General features: G+C 49.9%; 1 long non-coding RNA gene and 1 pseudogene across 3 annotated transcripts; both read left to right on the top strand.

Moving 5' to 3' along the window:
* Positions 1-2,432: 2,432 nt before the first annotated feature.
* LOC127921624 (glutamate receptor ionotropic, NMDA 2A-like) lies at positions 2,433-4,679 on the top strand (annotated as a pseudogene).
* Positions 4,680-4,829: 150 nt separating this feature from the next.
* On the top strand, positions 4,830-8,858 carry LOC127921625 (uncharacterized). 3 transcript variants are annotated; one of them, XR_008109152.1, is made up of 4 exons: positions 4,830-5,396; positions 7,187-7,382; positions 7,703-7,813; positions 7,912-8,858. It is a non-coding gene; the product is annotated as an uncharacterized LOC127921625 (long non-coding RNA). The 3 variants fall into 3 exon arrangements; XR_008109154.1 differs by lacking the exon at positions 7,703-7,813 and having other exon boundaries at positions 7,947-8,858; XR_008109153.1 differs by lacking the exon at positions 7,703-7,813 and having other exon boundaries at positions 7,825-8,858.
* The last annotated feature ends 12,938 nt before the right edge of the window (positions 8,859-21,796 follow it).

Below are 21,796 nucleotides of genomic sequence, written 5' to 3'. Positions count from 1 at the left end.
TAGGGGCTGGGGTATTAGGGAGGGAGTGGGCTGTGGGGTATTAGGGAGGTAGGGGCTGGGGTATTAGGGATGTAGGGCTGGGATATTAGGGGAGCTAGGGGCTGGGGTAATAGGGAGGTAGGGGGCTGGGGGTATTAGGAGGTGAGGGCTGGGGTATTAGGGAGGTAGGGGTATTAGAGGTATGGGCTGGGGTATTAGGAGGTAGGGGCTGGGGTATTAGGGAGGTAGGGGCTGAGGTATTAGGGAGGGATGGGCTGTGGTATTAGGGAGGTGAGGGGCTGGGTATTAGGGAGGAGGGGCTGGGCTATTAGGGATGTAGGGGCTGGGATATTAGGGAGGTAGGGGCTGGGGCATAGGGAGGTAGGGGCTGGGGTATTAGGGAGGTGGGCTGGGGCATATTAGGGAGGTAGGGGCTGGGGTATTAGGAGGTGAGGGGCTGGGGTATTAGGGAGGTAGGGGCTGGGGTATTAGGGAGGTAGGGGCTGGGGTATTAGGGAGGTGAGGGGCTGGGGTATTAGGGGAGGTAGGGGAGGTGAGGGCTGGGGTATTAGGGAGTGGCTGGGGTATTAGGGCTGGGCTGGGTATTAGGAGGTAGGGGCTGGGCTATTAGGGAGGTGAGGGGCTGGGGTATTAGGGAGGTAGGGGCTGGGGTATTAGGGAGGTAGGGGCTGGGGTATTAGGTGGAGGGCAGGGGCTGGGGCATGTAGGAGGGTGAGGGGCTGGGGTATTTGGGAGGTTAGAGGGGCTGGGGTTTTAGGGGAGGTGAGGGGCTGGGGTTAGGGCTGGGGTATTAGGAGGTATGGCTGGGGTATTAGGGAGGTAGGGGCTGGGGGTAGGGGAGGTGAGGGGCTGGGCTATTAGGGAGTAGGGGCTGGGGGCAGGGAGGTGGGGCTGGGGTATTAGGGAGGTGAGGGGCTGGGGTATTAGGGAGGTAGGGGCTGGGGTATTAGGGAGGTAGGGGCTGGGTATTAGGGAGTTAGGGGCTGGGGTATTAGGGAGGTAGGGGGCTGGGGATGGGAACTAGGGGCTGGAGGAGGGGCTGGGTATTAGGGAGGTAGGGGCTGGGCTATTAGGGAGCTGGGGTATTAGGGAGGTGAGGGCTGGGGTATTAGGGAGGTAGGGGCTGGGGTATTAGGGAGGTAGGGGCTGGGGTATTAGGGAGGTAGGGGCTGGGGTATTAGGGAGGTAGGGGCTGGGGTATTAGGGAGGTGGGGGCTGGGGTTTTAGGGAGGTAGGGGCTGGGGTATTAGGGAGGTGAGGGGCTGGGGTATTAGGGAGGTAGGGGCTGGGGTGTTAGGGGTAGGGCTGGGGTATTAGGGAGGTAGGGGCTGGGGTATTAGGGAGGTAGGGGCTGGGGTATTAGGGAGGTAGGGGCTGGGGTTTAGGGAGGTGAGGGCTGGGGGTATTAGGAGTTAGGGCTGGGGTAATAGGGAGCTAGGGCTGGGGTATTAGGGAGGTGAGGGGGCTGGGGTATTAGGGAGAGGTAGGGGCTGGGCTATTAGGGAGGTGACGGGCTGGGGTATTAGGAGGTAGGGGCTGGGAGAGGGACAGACACAATCTGTCTCCTCCGCTGCCTTTCTGGGTAGTAATATTATTTCAATATGGTCAGGAATACCATCTAAGTAATTATGTTAAATGTTCAGAGAAATGAATGAGATGGTTTCTCAGATGCTGAGTCAGTCGATACTAATGTGATCCTGATGAATTATCCTTTACTGGGAAGGAGAATACATGGGTCATAGTTACCAGAAGACAGACTTTTAGAGAACAGTCAGACTTCAAATGATGATCCCTAGATGATAATCTGTGTCTCTTTCTCTCTCTCTCTCTGTCTCTCTCTCTCTCTCTCTCTCTCTGTCTCTCTCTCTGTCTCTCTCTGTCTCTGTCTCTCTCTGTCTCTGTCTCTCTCTCTCTCTCTCTCTCTCTCTCTCTCTCTCTCTCTCTCTCTGTGTCTGTCTCTCTCTCTCTGTCTCTGTCTCTGTCTCTCTCTCTCTCTGTCTCTCTCTCTCTGTCTCTCTCTCTCTCTCTCTCTCTCTCTCTCTCTGTCTCTCTCTCTCTCTCTGTCTCTCTCTGTCTCTCTCTCTGTCTCTCTCTCTCTCTCTCTGTCTCTCTCTGTCTCTCTCTGTCTCTCTCTCTCTCTCTGTCTCTCTCTGTCTCTCTCTCTCTCTCTCTCTCTCTCTCTCTCTCTCTCTCTCTCTCTCTCTGTCTCTGTCTCTGTCTCTGTCCCTGTGTCTCTGTCTCTGTGTGTCTCTCTCTCTCTCTGTCTCTCTCTGTCTCTGTGTCTCTGTTGTCTCTCTCTCTGTCTGTGTCTCTCTGTCTCTGTCTGTCTCTGATCTCTCTGTCTCTATCTGTCTCTGTGTCTCTGTCTCTGTCTGTCTCTGTCGCTCTCTCTCTCTGTTTCCCTCTCCTTGCCCTCTCTCTCTCTCTCTCTCTCTGTAGGGATTTGGAGTTGTATCCACGGGGTTCACATCGACATGAAAAAGAAGTCCGAGCTGGATTTTTAGCCCTCAGGCTAACATGTTGAAGCTCATCAAGTCAGCCAAACAGATGACCAACATGTCCAACCTGTCTGCGTCCAGGATTAATTCCCCCCCAAGCGTGCGGCTGAGTTCATGCACTCGGCGGGGCCCATGATCATGGATATGATGGCTGAGAAAGGTTTTTCTCTCTCAATTTGTTTTTTTTATTCAAACACATTACAACGTCGTTGGATATAAATCCATTTCAAATCATTTAAAACCATTTTTATTTTATTTATTTAACCTTTATTTAACTAGGCAAGTCAGTTATTTTAAATATATATTTTATTTTAAGGTAACTTCATCTACGCCGACAATCGAAGCTACGCCCTAAAGAGGTGATCTACGGCGATACGGGCGACCTCCAGGCGTACCTGGCCAACCGACACAAAGACCACCTGAATAACTACATCTTCCAAGGCGGACAGCACCCTCTGACCCTCAACGAGTCAAACCCAAACTCCGTGGAAGTGGCGGTGAGCGCGGACGCCGCCCAGACCAACGCCAAACCCAGAGGCCTGGAAGAAGTCCGTGGACACACGTGGCAGGGTGTCCCGGGCCCGACATGCTGTCCCCCACCCCGCATCTCCATGAAGACGCCACGATACCTTCCGGAGAAGCAGCTCACTCAGACATCTCTGACTGCTCCAGCCGAGGAGGAGGCGGTTCGTACCAGGACCCAGAAAACAACAAGCACCTGAAGAACAAGGACGGATTAAAAAAAAGACAGTTGACGTCGAAATACCCTAGAGACTGCAGCGAAGTAGAACTGTCCTACTTAAAGACTAAGCAGGGCAGCGGAGGGGGTGGAGGAGTGGGAGGACAGGGACAAGGACAGATCTACACCATAGACTCAGAACTCAATCTCAACTCTGATCCTTTACACTACCGCGAGAGTCGAGGCCTGGCCACCGACGACCTGGACTACCCAGAGATCTACTCTGACCACAACGACAACTACAGGAAGTGTCAGGGATCAGCCAATCATCCACCTCAACTCGTCCCCTGCACCACACCGACGTCGACCTGCTCCCGGACTCGACTTACTCTAAACACTACGGCGTGAAGGATAAGAGCTTGTCCCTGTCGCCCCACGAGACCAACGACCGTTCCAAAACAGACCCACTGCCGTTCTTGTCTGTCCAAGTTCCCTGCCAGTAGCAGCCACACCCCGGGTCACTACACGCCCACAAACACCGCTTCTGTCGCCACGCCGCAGCCGCCGCCGCCCCGCTCGCCCTACAACCGCTGCGAAGCGTGCCTCCACACTGCTAACCTCTACGACATCAGCGAAGACCAGCTGCTCCAGGACGCCCTGCTGACCAACCAGGGAATGCATCAACATCAGGACGAGATGTTCGGCCACTACTGGCCTCAGACGGACGGTCCGCATGTCCAGAAGAGAAACCGCTTGATGTCCCGCCAACACTCGTTCGACAACATCATGCTGGAGAAGCCTAAAGAAATAGATCTGGGGCGTCCGGCTCGCTCCGTCAGCCTCAAAGAGAAAGACCGCTGCTTCCGGGATGATTCTCCCACGCCAACCTGTTCAGCGTCCGCCAGGCCGACAGCCAAGTTGGGCTCCAGGTCGATGCTGTTCAACCTGGAGGAGAACAAACGGAGCAAGTCGCTGTACCTCGAACACGGCTCTGACAACCCCTTCATGGCGTTCTTCGCTGAGGGACGACGCGCCGTCCACGGACGCAGCTCCTCCGACATTTACAAACAGCTGGGAGGAGGAGGAGGAGGAGGGCTCAAAACATCGCAACGCAACGAAAACAATCTGAGATCCTCTCGGTCAAATCCGCCGTTCCTACTGCTCCCCCGACGGAGGACGGATACCAGCCAATGACATGTACATTACAGAGCATGTGATGCCTTATGTAGCCAATAAGACAAGTTCTTACTCAGCCGCACCGCGAGGGGTACTAAACTCAGCCCAGTTCAGCAATAGACGGGTTTATAAGAAGATACCCAGTCTGGAGTCAGACGTTTAATTCACTTAATGATTATAATTATTAGTAGGTTATTACGAAGTCTTTCTGCTGTGTTTTATTATAGTTTATAACTATCTACTATCCACTTAGGATGCCATAGACACACTTATTCTTCTTCTTCTGCTACTACAACTACTACTACTCACATGTTAAGCCAGATATACGTACCAGGGGAGTTGAAGCTCTCTCTCTCTGCTGATCTCTCTGTTCCTTCCAAGGGAGTTTAAGCTCTCTCTCTACGAATCTCTATGTTCCTTCCAGGGGAGTTGTAGACCTCTCTCTCTCACTACTGATCTCTATGTTCCTTCCAGGGGAGTTGTAGACCTCTCTCTCTCACTACTGATCTCTCTGTTCCTTCCAGGGGAGTTGAAGCTCTCTCTCTACTAATCTCTATGTTCCTTCCAGGGGAGTTGTAGACCTCTCTCTCTCACTACTGATCTCTATGTTCCTTCCAGGGGAGTTGTAGACCTCTCTCTCTCACTACTGATCTCTCTGTTCCTTCCAGGGGAGTTGTAGTGAGAGGTTAGGCCCGTCATACGATTCATGGACAGACAGACAGACAGACAGACAGACAGACAGACAGACAGACAGACAGACAGACACACAGACAGACAGACAGACAGACAGACAGACAGACAGACAGACAGACAGACAGACAGACAGACAGACAGACAGACAGACAGACAGACAGACAGACAGACAGACAGTAGGAGAGGAATAAGGAGAGAGAGAAAGAGAGGAGGAATCAGGAGAGAGAGAGAGAGAGAGGAGGAGAAGTAATCAGGAGATAGAGAGATAGAAAGGAGGAGGAATCAAGAGAGAGAGATAGAGAGGAGGAGGAATCAGGAGAGAGAGATAGAGAGGAGGAGGAATCAGGAGAGTGATCGAGAGGAGGAGGAATCAGGAGAGAGAGAGATAGAGAGGAGGAGGAATCAGGAGAGAGATAGAAAGGAGGAGGAATCAAGAGAGAGAGATAGAGAGGAGGAGGAATCAAGAGAGAGATAGAGAGGAGGAGGAATCAGGAGAGTGATCGAGAGGAGGAGGAATCAGGAGAGAGAGAGATAGAGAGGAGGAGGAATCAGGAGAGAGAGATAGAGAGGAGGAGGAATCGGGAGAGAGATAAATAGAGAGGAGGAGGAATCAGGAGAGAGAGAGATAGAGAGGAGGAGGAATCAGGAGAGAGAGATAGAGAGGAGGAGGAATCAGGAGAGAGAGATATAGAGTGGAGGAGGAATCAGGAGAGTGATCGAGAGGAGGAGGAATCAGGAGAGAGAGAGATAGAGAGGAGGAGGAATCAGGAGAGAGAGAGATAGAGAGGAGGAGGAATCAGGAGAGAGAGATAGAAAGGAGGAGGAATCAGGAGAGAGAGATAGAAAGGAGGAGGAATCAAGAGAGAGAGATAGAGAGGAGGAGGAATCAGGAGATAGAGATAGAGAGGAGGAGGAATCAGGAGAGAGAGATAGAGAGGAGGAGGAATCAGGAGCGAGAGATAGAGAGGAGGAGGAATCAGGAGAGAGAGAGATAGAAAGGAGGAGGAATCAGGAGAGAGAGATAGAAAGGAGGAGGAATCAAGAGAGAGAGATAGAGAGGAGGAGGAATCAGGAGATAGAGATAGAGAGGAGGAGGAATCAGGAGAGAGAGATAGAGAGGAGGAGGAATCAGGAGCGAGAGATAGAGAGGAGGAGGAATCAGGAGAGAGATAGAGAGGAGGAGGAATCAGGAGAGAGAGAGATAGAGAGGAGGAGGAATCAGGAGAGAGAGATAGAGAGGAGGAGGAATCAGGAGCGAGAGATAGAGAGGAGGAGGAATCAGGAGAGAGATAAATAGAGAGGAGGAAGAATTAGGAGAGAGAGAGGAGGAATCAGGAGAGAGAGAAATAGAGAGGAGGAGGAATCAGGAGAGAGAGAGGAGGAGGAATCAGGAGAGAGATAGAGAGGAGGAGGAATCAGGAGAGAGAGAGATAGAGAGGAGGAATCGGGAGAGAGAGAGGAGGAGGAATCAGGAGAGAGAGATAGAGAGGGGGAGGAATCAGGAGAGATAGAGATAGAGAGGAGGAGGAATCAGGAGAGAGAGATAGAGAGGAGGAGGAATCAGGAGAGAGAGAGATATAGAGGAGGAGGAATCAGGAGAGAGAGAGATATATATAGAGGAGGAGGATTCAGGAGAGACATAGAGAGGATGAGGAATCAGGAGAGACATAGAGAGGAGGAGGAATCAGGAGATAGAGATAGAGAGGAGGAGGATTCAGGAAAGAGAGATAGAGAGAAGGAGGAATCAGGAGAGAGAGAGTTAGAGAGGAGGAGGAATCAGGAGAGAGAGAGAGAGAGAGAGAGAGAGAGAGAGAGAGGGAATCAGGAGAGAGAGATAGAGAGGAGGAGGAATCAGGAGATAGAGATTGAGAGGAGGATAAGGAATCCGGAGAGCGAGAGATAGAGAGGAGGTGGAATCAGGAGAGAGAGAGATAGAGAGGAGGAGGAATCAGGAGAGAGAGAGAGAGAGAGAGGAGGAGGAATCAGGAGAGAGAGAGATAGAGAGGAGGAGGAATCAGGAGAGAGAGAGATAGAGAGGAGGAGGAATCAGGAGAGAGAGATAGAGAGGAGGAGGAATCAGGAGAGAGATAGAGAGGAGGAGGAATCAGGAGAGAGAGAGATAGAGTGGAGGAGGAATCAGGAGAGAGATAGAGAGGAGGAGGAATCAGGAGAGAGAGAGATAGAGAGGAGGAGGAATCAGGAGAGAGATAGAGAGGAGGAGGAATCAGGAGAGAGAGAGATAGAGTGGAGGAGGAATCAGGAGAGAGATAGAGATGAGGTGGAATCAGGAGAGAGAGAGATAAAGAGGGGGAGGAATCAGGAGAGAGAGAGAGGAGGTGGAATCAGGAGAGAGAGAGATAGAGAGGGGGAGGAATCAGGAGAGAGAGAGATAGAGGAGGAGGAATCAGGAGAGATAGAGAGGAGGAGGAATCAGGAGAGAGAGATAGAGAGGAGGAGGAATCAGGAGAGAGATAGAGAGGAGGAGGAATCAGGAGAGAGATAGAGAGGAGGAGGAATCAAGAGAGAGAGATAGAGAGGAGGAGGAATCAGGAGAGAGATAGAGAGGAGGAGGAATCAGGAGAGAGAGATAGAGAGAAGGAGGAATCAGGAGAGAGAGAGAGAGGAGGAGGAATCAGGAGAGAGAGGTAGAGAGAAGGAGGAATCAGGAGAGAGAGAGATAGAGAGGAGGAGGAATCAGGAGAGAGATAGAGAGGAGGAGGAATCAGGAGAGAGAGAGAGAGGAGGAGGAATCAGGAGAGAGATAGAGGTAGAGAGAAGGAGGAATCAGGAGAGAGAGAGATAGAGAGGAGGAGGAATCAGGAGAGAGATAGAGAGGAGGAGGAATCAGGAGAGAGATAGATAGAGAGGAGGAGGAATCAGGAGAGAGAGATAGAGAGGAGGAGGAATCAGGAGAGAGAGAGATAGAGAGGAGGAGGAATCAGGAGAGAGATAGAGAGGAGGAGGAATCAGGAGAGAGATAGAGAGGAGGAGGAATCAGGAGAGAGATAGAGAGGAGGAGGAATCAGGAGAGAGATAGAGAGGAGGAGGAATCAGGAGAGAGATAGAGAGGAGGAGTAATCAGGAGAGAGAGGTAGAGAGAAGGAGGAATCAGGAGAGAGAGAGATAGAGAGGAGGAGGAATCAGGAGAGAGAGAGATAGAGAGGAGGAGGAATCAGGAGAGAGATAGAGAGGAGGAGGAATCAGGAGAGAGATAGAGAGGAGGAGGAATCAGGAGAGAGATAGAGAGGAGGAGGAACCAGGAGAGAGATAGAGAGGAGGAGGAATCAGGAGAGAGATAGAGAGGAGGAGGAATCAGGAGAGAGAGATAGAGAGGAGGAGGAACCAGGAGAGAGAGAGAGAGGAGGAGGAATCAGGAGAGAGAGATAGAGAGGAGGAGGAATCAGGAGAGAGAGAGATAGAGAGGAGGAGGAATCAGGAGAGAGATAGAGAGGAGGAGGAATCAGGAGAGAGAGAGATAGAGTGGAGGAGGAATCAGGAGAGAGAGAGAGAGATGAGGGGGAATTAGGAGAGAGAGAGAGATAGGATGTGGACAGTTGGAAGGGAGGAGGGGGGCTTGGATCTGGAATTGGCTTCTCCTTCCCCCTCCTCCTCACTCCTCCCTCCTCCTCCCCTCTGTTCCCCCTATTAGTCTGTCTAGCTAGTCTACAGCTCTGTGACTTGATAAACAGAAGGACAGACAGACAGACAGGGAGACAGACAGGGAGACAGACAAGACAGGGAGGTAGCCGTAGTGTAGCCCAACCCAGGGGGAGAGAAGAAGAGGGGGAAGGAGAGGAGAGGAGAGGAGAGGAGAGGAGTCAGCCTGAAAGAGAGAAGGAGAGGAGAGGAGAGGAGTCAGCCTGACAGAGAGAGGAGAGGAGGGGTAGGACAGGGGGAGACAGACAGCCTGACAGATGGTTGGTGTTTGATGTGGCCACTACGCCTCTTATCATGACAAATATGGCCACCAGCATATCTGGCAGGGAGAGAGGAAGATGAGAGAGCGAGAGAGAGAGAGAGAGAGAGACAAAAAATAGAGAAGAGGAGAGAGAGAAGAGAAGACAGAGAGACAAGGTAGAGAGACAAGAGAGAGAGAGATGAGAGAGAGAGACAAGGTAGAGAGACAAGGGAGAGAGAGATGAGAGAGAGAGAGACAAGGTAGAGAGACAAGAGAGAGAGAGACGAGAGAGAGAGAGAGACAAGGTAGAGAGACAATGGAGAGAGAGACGAGAGAGAGAGAGAGACAAGGTAGAGAGAGAGAGAGAGAGAGAGAGAGAGAGAGAGAGAGAGAGAGAGAGAGAGAGAGAGACAAGGTAGAGAGACAAGAGAGAGAGACGAGAGAGAGAGAGAGAGAGAGAGACAAGGTAGAGAGACAAGAGAGAGACGAGAGAGAGAGACAAGGTAGAGAGACAAGAGAGAGAGAGAGAGAGACAGAGAGAGAGACAAGGTAGAGAGACGAGAGAGAGAGAGACAAGGTAGAGAGACAAGAGAGAGAGAGAGACAGAGACAGAGAGAGAGACAAGGTAGAGAGACGAGAGAGAGAGAGACAAGGTAGAGAGACAAGAGAGAGATAAGAAATATAGAAGAGGAGAGAGACAAGGTGGAGAGAGCTTACAACAGAGAGCAGGAAGAAGTCGGTCCTGGTTTGACAGGTCTCGGGAAGAGTGATGGCTGGATAGAGCTAGTTTAGTGAGAGCTGGGTAGATCTAGTTTAGTGAGGGCTGGATAGATCTAGTTTAGTGAGGGCTGGGTAGATCTAGTTTAGTGAGAGCTGGGTAGATCTAGTTTAGTGAGGGCTGGGTAGATCTAGTTTGGTGAGGGCTGGATAGAGCTAGTTTAGTGATGGCTGGGTAGATCTAGTTTAGTGAGGGCTGGGTAGATCTAGTTTAGTGAGGGCTGGATAGATCTAGTTTAGTGAGGGCTGGATAGAGCTAGTTTAGTGAGGGCTGGATAGATCTAGTTTAGTGAGGGCTGGATAGATCTAGTTTAGTGAGGGCTGGGTAGATCTAGTTTAGTGAGAGCTGGGTAGATCTAGTTTAGTGAGGGCTGGGTAGAGCTAGCTTAGTGAGGGCTGGGTAGAGCTAGCTTAGTGAGGGCTGGGTAGAGCTAGCTTAGTGAGGGCTGGGTAGAGCTAGCTTAATGAGGGCTGGGTAGAGCTACCTTAGTGGTGGCTTGATAGAGCTAGCTTAGTGAGGGCTGTGTAGAGCTAGCTTAGTGGTGGCTTGATAGAGCTAGCTTAGTGGTGGCTTGATAGAGCTAGCTTAGTGAGGGCTGGGTAGAGCTAGCTTAATGAGGGCTGGGTAGAGTTAGCTTAGTGAGGGCTGGGTAGAGCTAGCTTAGTGAGGGCTGGGTAGAGCTAGCTTAATGAGGGCTGGGTAGAGCTAGCTTAGTGGTGGCTTGATAGAGCTAGCTTAATGAGGGCCGGGTAGAGCTAGCTTAGTGCGGGCTGGGTAGAGCTAGCTAAGTGAGGGCTGGGTAGAGCTACTGTAGCTTAGTGAGGGCTGGGTAGAGCTAGCTAAGTGAGGGCTGGGTAGAGCTAGCTTAGTGAGGGCTGGGTTGAGCTTGCTGAGGGGTACGCTTGGTCAGAAATGGGCTGTGGGATTTGTAGTTTATACACTTTGGGAGTTGTAGTTTATAAAAACGTGTGTTTACAGGTGAACGGAAAACCTGCCGGTGAGGGATTCTGGGTATTTTTGATTAGTGACTGCACATAGAAAATATAGCAACCTTGCTTTTTTTTTATTTTTATTCTCTTAAAACTAAATTTAGTTTTAACGTAATAATAACCCCTTATTTCAGATCTTTTATCCTCCTTACATCTTTCGAAGTTATAATGTTTTAAATATTCACTCAGCTTAATTATTTAGCATGTGTTATATTCAGGGTGTGGTTGGCACCACTTTGTTCAACTCTAAATGAACGCTGGTCTCGTTGACTGTCAACGGAGAGAGGGGATTAACCAATCAGCAATCAGAGGAGAAAATAACCCTGAGTTCTAGTAACAGTTTTGGATTCTGCTACTTCTTCTTCTCCCCTCAAACAAAAAGAGGAGGAGGAGGAGGAGGGGGGTGGCCAGAGAGCGAGAGACCAAACCCCCCCGGACTGCGTGCCGAACGTTCCGCCTTCCCACGCCGCCGAACGCTCCGAACGATCTCTTCTCAACTCGCCACCGGACAGAGCTGGCGTGTTTTATTTTTTTTTGTCTTTCTATCCCCTTGGAAACAGGGTACTTCCGAATCTCCACGACAACACGTTGTGTTGCTATCGGACTACGACGACAACGACTATTTTTTTTTTTTGTAATTCGAAAAACTGTTTTGTGTGTCTGGCGGTCAGTCCTCTTAGAGTCTGTCTCCGTCTTGTCTCCTCCACCCCCAACCTCGGGACTGAGGACTGCTGGAGGAAACCTCGGGGGTGTGTGTGTGTGTGTGTGTGTGTGTGTGTGTGTGTGTGTGTGTGTGTGTGTGTGTGTGTGTGTGTGTGTGTGAACGTGTGTGTGTGTGTGAGGATATGTCTCTATTGTCTTCATCATCTGTCTGTCTGGTAAACAGCATGATAAAACCTTGACGCTTGAATTGTTTTTTTACTTTGGTGTTTTCAACCTAAACCACCGCCGCTAACACACACACACACACACACAGATATCTACACACACACACACACACACACACACACACACACACACACACACACACACACACAGATATCTACACACACACACACACACACACACACACACACACACACACACACACACACACACACACACACACACACACACACACACACACACACACACACACACACAGACACACAAACACACAGACACACGTATGTAGCATCGTACTGTACAAAACTACATCAAACCCTCTCAGCAACTCATGTGACTCTTTTTTGATTGGTTGATTTATTATATCGAATCAAAAATACCTCAGGATGGTTTTGTGTGTTTTCGACGTGAGCGACGCGATACAACAACACACACGCTAAATCACCCCCTCCCCCAGAGATATAGAAGCTGCTAAATCACCCCCTCCCCCAGAGATATAGAAGCTGCTAAATCACCCCCTCCCCCCCAGAGATATAGAAGCTGCTAAATCACCCCCTCCCCCCAGAGATATAGAAGCTGCTAAATCACCCCCTCCCCCAGAGATATAGAAGCTGCTAAATCACCCCCTCCCCCCAGAGATATAGAAGTCTGGCGGTCACCCCCTCCCCCCAGAGATATAGAAGCTGCTAAATCACCCCCCTCCCCCCCAGAGATATAGAAGCAAATCACCCCCTCCCCCCAGAGATATAGAAGCTGCAAATCACCCCCCCTCCCCCCCAGAGATATAGAAGCTGGGCAATCACCCCCCCTCCCCCAGAGATATAGAAGCTGCTAATCACCCCCTCCCCCAGAGATATAGAAGCTGCTAAATCACCCCTCCCCCCAGAGATATAGAAGCTGCTAAATCACCCCTCCCCCCAGAGATATAGAAGCTAAACCACCCCCTCCCCCAGAGATATAGAAAAATCACCCCCTCCCCCCAGAGATATAGAAGTTTCACCCCTCCCCCCCAGAGATATAGAAGCTGCTAAATCACCCCCTCCCCCCCAGAGATATAGAAGCTGCTAAATCACCCCCTCCCCCAGAGATATAGAAGCTGCTAAATCACCCCTCCCCCCCCCAGAGATATAGAAGCTAGCAATCACCCCTCCCCCCAGAGATATAGAAGCTGCAAATCACCCCCTCCCCCCAGAGATATAGAAGCTGCTAAACCCCCTCCCCCCAGAGATATAGAAGCTTCGTCATTCAGCTTCTTCTTCACATGTTTACTTGTCCAAGTTCTTCCAGATTCTCTGTTACAAGGAGAGAGAGAGGAAGAGGAGGGAACAGAGAGAGAAGAGGGGGATGGGAGAGGAAAGAAGAGGGGGACGAGAGAGAGGAAAAGGGGGAAAGAGAGGGACGGAGAGGGGGAACGAGAGAGAGGGAAGAGGGGGATGGGAGAGGGACGGAGAGGGGAACGAGAGAGGAAACGAGAACGAGAGAGAGGAAGAGGAGGGATGAGGGGAAGAAGAGGGGGACGAGAGAGAGAGGGGAAAGAGAGGGACGGAAAGGGGGAACGAGAGAGAGGAAGAGGAGGGATGAGAGGGAAGGCAGGGATGGGTGATGGGATGAGTTGTAGTAAGGAGGAGGATGAAGGAGAGAGAGGAAGAGGATGGATGATGTCAAGGCGAGGCAGAGCACACTTCTCTAAACGGTACACGTCACTGATACCGATGATGATGGGGATGATGGTGATGATGGAAGGATGACAGCTTTCACGGAACTCAGTCAATCGCTCATCTGAAACACTGCAGTATTCCTCATCTCCTTTCACGGACTCTCTCTCTCTCTCACTCTCTCTCTCTCTCTCACTCTCTCTATCTCTCTCTCTGTCTGGTGAAACACTGCAGTATAGCCTCCTCATCTCCCCTCTCTCTCTCTCTCTCTCTCTCTCTCTCTCTCTCTCTCTCTCTCTCTCTCTCTCTCTCTCCATCTCTCTCTCTCTCCATCTCTCTCTCCATCTCTGTCTCTCTCTCTCTCTCTGTCTCTCTCTCTCTCTCTCTCTCTCTCTCTCTCTCTCTCTCTCTCTCTCTCTCTCTCTCTCTCTGTCTCTCTCTCTCTCTCTCTCTCTCTCTCTCTCTCTCTCACTCTCTCTCTCTCTCATCTCTCTCCTCTCCATCTCCATCTCTCTGTCTCTCTCTCTCTCTCTGTCTCTCTCTGTCTCTGTAGTAGTGGCTGCAGATCACACACAACACTGTCATATCACTGTAATGACTCCAGACTCCAGACAGTCTCCCCTTTTCATCTGTCGGTCTCTCTTTCTCTCCTCTCGCCCTGGGGATAGTCTCTTCAGTTTACCCACCGTTGACCAGCCCCTTCCCCACTCCTCTTCCTCCTCCTCCTCCACCTCCTCCTCCTCCTTCTCTCTTCCTCCTCCTCAGTCATCTGTTTTTCTTATCCTACTCTACATAATATTATTGTTCATCATATGTTAAAACACTTCAATGTCTATCTTCTATGCTGCCTGAATGGGGCTGACAGGTTGGCATTATGCACATGTAAAAATATCAAGCTCTCTCCAAAACACTTTAATAGCGTTTTAATGAACTCATAAGAGAGAAAAAAAACATGTATTCTAATTTATTATTAATTTTGGGGGTGGGTGGGGGGGGGAAGGGGGAGCTTCTCGTTTTATCTAAAATTATATTATCATTTTTTTTTTCATAGAAACTGTTATTTTTAATTTTGTTGCTGTCTTTTGTCTTATTGTGATGGAAAAAACCATCTCCTGCTCTTTTAATGGTAAAATGTATTTTAATGACGTTTCAATGATAAATAATAATGAGGTAATGGCATGCAACCCCTGATGTAAACACTTCTACTGCTTCTCCTTTTTTAATAATCACCCACTGATGCTTTTGTAACAGGTGTGATGATGATGATGATGAAGATGATGATAATGACGATGATGATGGTGATGATGGTGGTGGTGATGATGGTGGTGATGATGAAGATGATGATGATGATGATGATGATGATGATGATGATGATGATGATGATGCTGTTTTGGGGAGAAGGCAAAGCTTTGACCCCCGCCCCCCTCCAGACTGACTTACAACCCTATTGGCTGATGAGTCACTATCTCCACTCCGCTCGTGCTACTGGGGTCAGGGGTCAGGGCTTTGCCAGGTAAGGTGGACTTCCTTTTGCTCATTCCCCTGACGGCGGCAGGTGAAAAAATATCACCAGCTCTGCTTTTTCTTTCCTTACCCTTCCCACCTGTAACCAGGAAGTTGACCTGCGTAACCAGGAAGTTGACCTGCGTAACCAGGAAGTTGACCTGTGTGTAAATGAGCCCTTTCCAAAGATATGACATCCTCTTTCTTCATTGTTTGCTGTAAAGAATAGATGCTTTTTTTCTTCTTTTTTTAAAATTAACGATAATATTTCCTCATGAGACGAAGGAACTATTTTGAATATTAAACACCTGTAATAAATCGCTTGTAAATTCATAATCAAAAATACATGAGAATTATAATTCTAAAGAGTTTTAAAAAAAAGGATATTTTTTTGTGTGTGAATTTCACAAGGAGTTGTGTGTACAGTGCACTGGGTTTTCTTCCTCTGTAGAGATTCTGAGTAGAATAAAATATCACCATTCACAAGGAACTGTTCTGGAACCTCAACTAACAGACTATCTATCTGTGCTTTAAGACTGGGGTGGAGGGGAGGAGGGTGGGGAGGTGTGGGGGGAGGGGGAGGCAGGGCAGAAACAGGGAGGGAGGAAGGGGAAGGAGGGAGGAGAGGGAGGGAGGGAGGGCAGAAACAGGAAGGGGGAGGGGGAGAGAGGGCAGAAACAGCGAGGGAGGGAGGGAGAGAGAAGGGGGAGGGAGGGCTGAAACAGGGAGGGAGGAGGGGAGGGAGGGAGGAGGGGGAGGGAGGGCAGAAACAGGGAGGGAGGAGGGGGAGGGAGGGAGGAGGGGGAGGGAGGGCAGAAACAGGGAGGGAGGAGGGGGAGGGAGGGCAGAAACAGGGAGGGAGGTGGGGGGAGGGAGGGCAGAAACAGGGAGGGAGGGAGAGGGAGGGGAGAAACAGGGAGGGAGGGAGAGGGAGGGAGGGCAGAAACAGGGAGGGAGGGAGAGGGAGGGGAGAAACAGGGAGGGAGGGAGAGGGAGGGAGGGCAGAAACAGGGAGGGAGGGAGAGGGAGGGGAGAAACAGGGAGGGAGGGAGAGGGAGGGCAGAAACAGGGAGGGAGGGAGAGGGAGGGGAGAAACAGGGAGGGAGGGAGAGGGAGGGGAGAAACAGGGAGGGAGGGAGAGGGAGGGAGGGAGGGCAGAAACAGGGAGGGAGGGAGGGCAGAAACAGGGAGGGAGGGAGGGCAGAAACAGGGAGGGAGGTTGGAGGACGTTGGTTAAAGTTGATGTTGGGATCCATGTTACAGAGAAAACACACTTCCAGACGACCAACTCAATACAAGTCGTCCCTGAAGACCAGAGATCACACCAGACAGATGACACCACACAGACTTCAATAATCTACGTCGGTAGAGGACCTCCATTCCCACATGGAGCGACGTGAGCACGTTATGCCATCTACTAAAACCGCACACTTCAGCTCCGAGGATCATGGGATTAATTATTGTGCTTGGCAATAGTTAATAAAAAAAACAGTTTTAATTAACCTTATTCCAAACCTCGAACAGATACTTTGGGATTTGGGGAATAACATTATTGTATGTTTAACTGTTCAGTCATTTCCTGTTTTAGCAACATCAACACTTAGCTACTATCTCTTCACCAACAGACAGGTTATCGACCCCTCAACCCCCCCAAACACAGGACAAACATTAAACAGTGAGGTGCTACTATCTCTTCACCAACAGACAGGTTATCGACCCCTCAACCCCCCCCCCCCCAAACACAGGACAAACATTAAACAGTGCTACTATCTCTTCACCAACAGACAGGTTATCGACCCCTCAACCCCCAAACATTAAACAGTGCTACTATCTCTTCACCAAAAGACAGGTTATCGACCCCTCAACCCCCAAACATTAAACAGTGCTACTATCTCTTCACCAACAGACAGGTTATCGACCCCTCAACCCCCCCAAACACAGGACAAACATTAAACAGTGCTACTATCTCTTCACCAACAGACAGGTTATCGACCCCTCAACCCCCCCAAACACAGGACAAACATTAAACAGTGCTACTATCTCTTCACCAACAGACAGGTTATCGACCCCTCAACCCCCCAAACACAGGACAAACATTAAACAGTGCTACTATCTCTTCACCAACAGACAGGTTATCGACCCCTCAACCCCCCCAAACACAGGACAAACATTAAACAGTGCTACTATCTCTTCACCAACAGACAGGTTATCGACCCCTCAACCCCCCAAACACAGGACAAACATTAAACAGTGCTACTATCTCTTCACCAACAGACAGGTTATCGACCCCTCAACCCCCCCAAACACAGGACAACCATTAAACAGTGAGGTGATACTATCTCTTCACCAACAGACAGGTTATCGACCCCTCAACCCCCCCAAACACAGGACAAACGTTAAACAGTGTAGTGAGAGTGTGAGATCTTGTTGCTGGAACAGTCCAATAAAATGGTTGGATGTTGGAGGGTATTTTACAATGTGGATATGATGCACTGTCTAACAGGTACGTTTGGATCATGACCCTGTGTGGAGGAGTGGGACTAGGAGGAGGAGGTGGTCTAGTGGAGTGGGACTAGGAGGAGGAGGAGGTCTAGTGGAGTGGGACTAGGAGGAGGAGGTGGTCTAGTAGTGGAGTGGGACTAGGAGGAGGAGGAGGTCTAGTAGTGGAGTGGGACTAGGAGGAGGAGGAGGTCTAGTAGTGGAGTGGGACTAGGAGGAGGAGGAGGTCTAGTGGAGTGGGACTAGGAGGAGGAGGTGGTCTAGTAGTGGAGTGGGACTAGGAGGAGGAGGAGGTCTAGTAGTGGAGTGGGACTAGGAGGAGGAGGTGGTCTAGTGGAGTGGGACTAGGAGGAGGAGGAGGTCTAGTGGAGTGGGACTAGGAGGAGGAGGTGGTCTAGTAGTGGAGTGGGACTAGGAGGAGGAGGAGGTCTAGTGGAGCGGGACTAGGAGGAGGAGGAGGTCTAGTGGAGTGGGACTAGGAGGAGGAGGTGGTCTAGTAGTGGAGTGGGACTAAGAGGAGGAGGTCTAGTAGTGGAGTGGGACTAGGAGGAGGAGGTGGTCTAGTAGTGTAGTGGGACTAGGGAGGAGGAGGTCTAGTAGTGGAGTGGGACTAGGAGGAGGAGGTGGTCTAGTAGTGGAGTGGGACTAGGAGGAGGAGGTGGTCTAGTATTGGAGTGGGACTAGGAGGAGGAGGTGGTCTAGTAGTGGAGTGGGACTAGGAGGAGGAGGTGGTCCAGTAGAGGAGTGGGACTAGGAGGAGGAGGTGGACTAGTAGTGGAGTGGGACTAGGATGAGGAGGTGGTCTAGTAGTGGAGTGGGACTAGGAGGAGGAACATGTCTAGTATTGGAGTGGGACTAGGAGGAGGAGGTGGTCTAGTATTGGAGTGGGACTAGGAGGAGGAGGTGGTCTAGTAGTGGAGTGGGACTAGGAGGAGGAGGTGGTCTAGTAGTGGAGTGGGACTAGGAGGAGGAGGTGGTCCAGTAGAGGAGTGGGACTAGGAGGAGGAGGTGGACTAGTAGTGGAGTGGGACTAGGAGGAGGAGGAGGTGGTCTAGTAGTGGAGTGGGACTAGGATGAGGAGGTGGTCTAGTAGTGGAGTGGGACTAGGAGGAGGAGGTGGTCCAGTAGAGGAGTGGGACTAGGAGGAGGAGGTGGACTAGTAGTGGAGTGGGACTAGGAGGAGGAGGTGGTCCAGTAGAGGAGTGGGACTAGGAGGAGGAGGAGGTGGTCTAGTAGTGGAGTGGGACTAGGATGAGGAGGTGGTCTAGTAGTGGAGTGGGACTAGGAGGAGGAGGTGGTCTAGTAGTGGAGTGGGACTAGGAGGAGGAGGTGGTCTAGTAGTGGAGTGGGACTAGGAGGAGGAGGTGGTCTAGTAGTGGAGTGGGACTAGGAGGAGGAGGTGGTCCAGTAGAGGAGTGGGACTAGGAGGAGGAGGTGGACTAGTAGTGGAGTGGGACTAGGAGGAGGAGGTGGTCCAGTAGAGGAGTGGGACTAGGAGGAGGAGGAGGTGGTCTAGTAGTGGAGTGGGACTAGGATGAGGAGGTGGTCTAGTAGTGGAGTGGGACTAGGAGGAGGAGGTGGTCTAGTAGTGGAGTGGGACTAGGAGTAGGAGGTGGTCTAGTAGTGGAGTGGGACTAGGAGGAGGAGGTGGTCTAGTAGTGGTGTGGGACTAGGATGAGGAGGTGGTCTAGTAGTGGAGTGGGACTAGGAGGAAGAGGTGGTCTAGTAGTGGAGTCAGACTAGGAGGAGGAGGTGGTCTAGTAGTGGAGTGGGACTAGGAGGAGGAGGTGGTCTAGTAGTGGAGTGGGACTAGGAGGAGGAGGAGGTCTAGTAGTGTAGTGGGACTAGGATGAGTAGGTGGTCTAGTAGAGGAGTGGGACTAGGAGGAGGAGGAGGAGGTCTAGTAGTGGAGTGGGACTAGGAGGAGGAGGTGGTCCAGTAGAGGAGTGGGACTAGGAGGAGGAGGTGGTCTAGTAGAGGAGTGGGACTAGGAGGAGGAGGTGGTCCAGTAGAGGAGTGGGACTAGGAGGAGGAGGTGGTCTAGTAGTGGAGTGGGACTAGGAGGAGGAGGAGGAGGTCTAGTAGTGTAGTGGGACTAGGAGGAGGAGGTGGTCTAGTAGTGGAGTGGGACTAGGAGGAGGAGGTGGTCTAGTAGTGGAGTGGGACTAGGAGGAGGAGGAGGAGGTCTAGTAGTGTAGTGGGACTAGGAGGAGGAGGTGGTCTAGTAGTGTAGTGGGACTAGGAGGAGGAGGTGGTCTAGTAGTGGAGTGGGACTAGGAGGAGGAGGTGGTCTAGTAGTGGAGTGGGACTAGGAGGAGGAGGTGGTCTAGTAGTGGAGTGGGACTAGGAGGAGGAGGTGGTCTAGTAGTGGAGTGGGACTAGGAGGAGGAGGTGGTCCAGTAGAGGAGTGGGACTAGGAGGAGGAGGAGGTGGTCTAGTAGTGGAGTGGGACTAGGATGAGGAGGTGGTCTAGTAGTGTAGTGGGACTAGGAGGAGGAGGTGGTCTAGTAGTGTAGTGGGACTAGGAGGAGGAGGTGGTCTAGTAGTGTTGTGGGACTAGGAGGAGGAGGTGGTCTAGTAGTGGAGTGGGACTAGGAGGAGGAGGTGGTCTAGTAGTGGTGTGGGACTAGGATGAGGAGGTGGTCTAGTAGTGGAGTGGGACTAGGAGGAAGAGGTGGTCTAGTAGTGGAGTGAGACTAGGAGGAGGAGGTGGTCTAGTAGTGGAGTGGGACTAGGAGGAGGAGGAGGAGGTCTAGTAGTGGAGTGGGACTAGGAGTAGGAGGTGGTCTAGTAGTGGAGTGGGACTAGGAGGAGGAGGTGGTCTAGTAGTGGAGTGGGACTAGGAGGAGGAGGTGGTCTAGTAGTGGAGTGGGACTAGGAGGAGGAGGTGGTCTAGTAGTGGAGTGGGACTAGGAGGAGGAGGTGGTCTAGTAGTGGAGTGGGACCAGGAGGAGGAGGTGGTATAGTAGTGGATTGGGACTAGGAGGAGGAGGTGGTCTAGTAGTGTAGTGGGGCTAGGAGGAGGAGGAACATAGTCTAGTAGTATTATTATTAGTAGTAGTATTAGTATTATTATTAGTGGCAGTAGTATTATTAGTAGTATTACTAGTAGTAGTAGTGGTAATAGTATTGGGTTATAAGACCTTTAGTTTGGGTTATAAGACCTTTAGTTTGGGTTATAACAACTCAAGACCTTTAGTTTGGGTTATAACAACACAAGACCTTTAGTTTGGGTTATAACAACACAAGACCTTTAGTTTGGGTTATAACAACACAAGACCTTTAGTTTGGGTTATAACAACAAGACCTTTAGTTTGGGTTATAACAACACAAGACCTTTAGTTTGGGTTATAAGACCTTTAGTTTGGGTTATAACAACAAGACCTTTAGTTTGGGTTATAACAACACAAGACCTTTAGTTTGGGTTATAAGACAACACAAGACCTTTAGTTTGGGTTATAACAACACAAGACCTTTAGTTTGGGTTATAACAACACAAGACCTTTAGTTTGGGTTATAAGACCTTTAGTTTGGGTTATAACAACACAATACCTTTAGTTTGGGTTATAACAACACAAGACCTTTAGTTTGGGTTATAATAACACAATACCTTTAGTTTGGGTTATAACAACACAAGACCTTTAGTTTGGGTTATAACAACACAAGACCTTTAGTTTGGGTTATAACAACACAATACCTTTAGTTTGGGTTATAACAACACAATACCTTTAGTTTGGGTTATAACAACACAATACCTTTAGTTTGGGTTATAACAACACAAGACCTTTAGTTTGGGTTATAACAACACAAGACCTTTAGTTTGGGTTATAACAACACAAGACCTTTAGTTTGGGTTATAACAACACAAGACCTTTAGTTTGGGTTATAAGACCTTTAGTTTGGGTTATAACAACACAAGACCTTTAGTTTGGGTTATAAGACCTTTAGTTTGGGTTATAACAACACAAGACCTTTAGTTTGGGTTATAACAACACAAGACCTTTAGTTTGGGTTATAACAACACAAGACCTTTAGTTTGGGTTATAACAACACAAGACCTTTAGTTTGGGTTATAAACACAACACAATAAGACCTTTAGTTTGGGTTATAACAACACAATACCTTTAGTTTGGGTTATAACAACACAAGACCTTTAGTTTGGGTTATAAGACCTTTAGTTTGGTTATAACAACACAAGACCTTTAGTTTGGGTTATAACAACACAATACCTTTAGTTTGGGTTATAACAACACAAGACCTTTAGTTTGGGTTATAACAACACAAGACCTTTAGTTTGGGTTATAAGACCTTTAGTTTGGGTTATAACAACACAAGACCTTTAGTTTGGGTTATAACAACACAATACCTTTAGTTTGGGTTATAACAACACAAGTTTGGGTTATAACAACACAAGACCTTTAGTTTGGGTTATAAGACCTTTAGTTTGGGTTATAACAACACAAGACCTTTAGTTTGGGTTAAGACCTTTAGTTTGGGTTATAACAACACAAGACCTTTAGTTTGGGTTATAACAACACAAGAC

Source organism: Oncorhynchus keta, unplaced genomic scaffold (genome assembly GCF_023373465.1).
Source record: "Oncorhynchus keta strain PuntledgeMale-10-30-2019 unplaced genomic scaffold, Oket_V2 Un_contig_2279_pilon_pilon, whole genome shotgun sequence".
In the NCBI taxonomy this organism is placed as follows: domain Eukaryota; kingdom Metazoa; phylum Chordata; class Actinopteri; order Salmoniformes; family Salmonidae; genus Oncorhynchus; species Oncorhynchus keta.
This window is presented reverse-complemented; position numbering and strand designations above follow the sequence as displayed.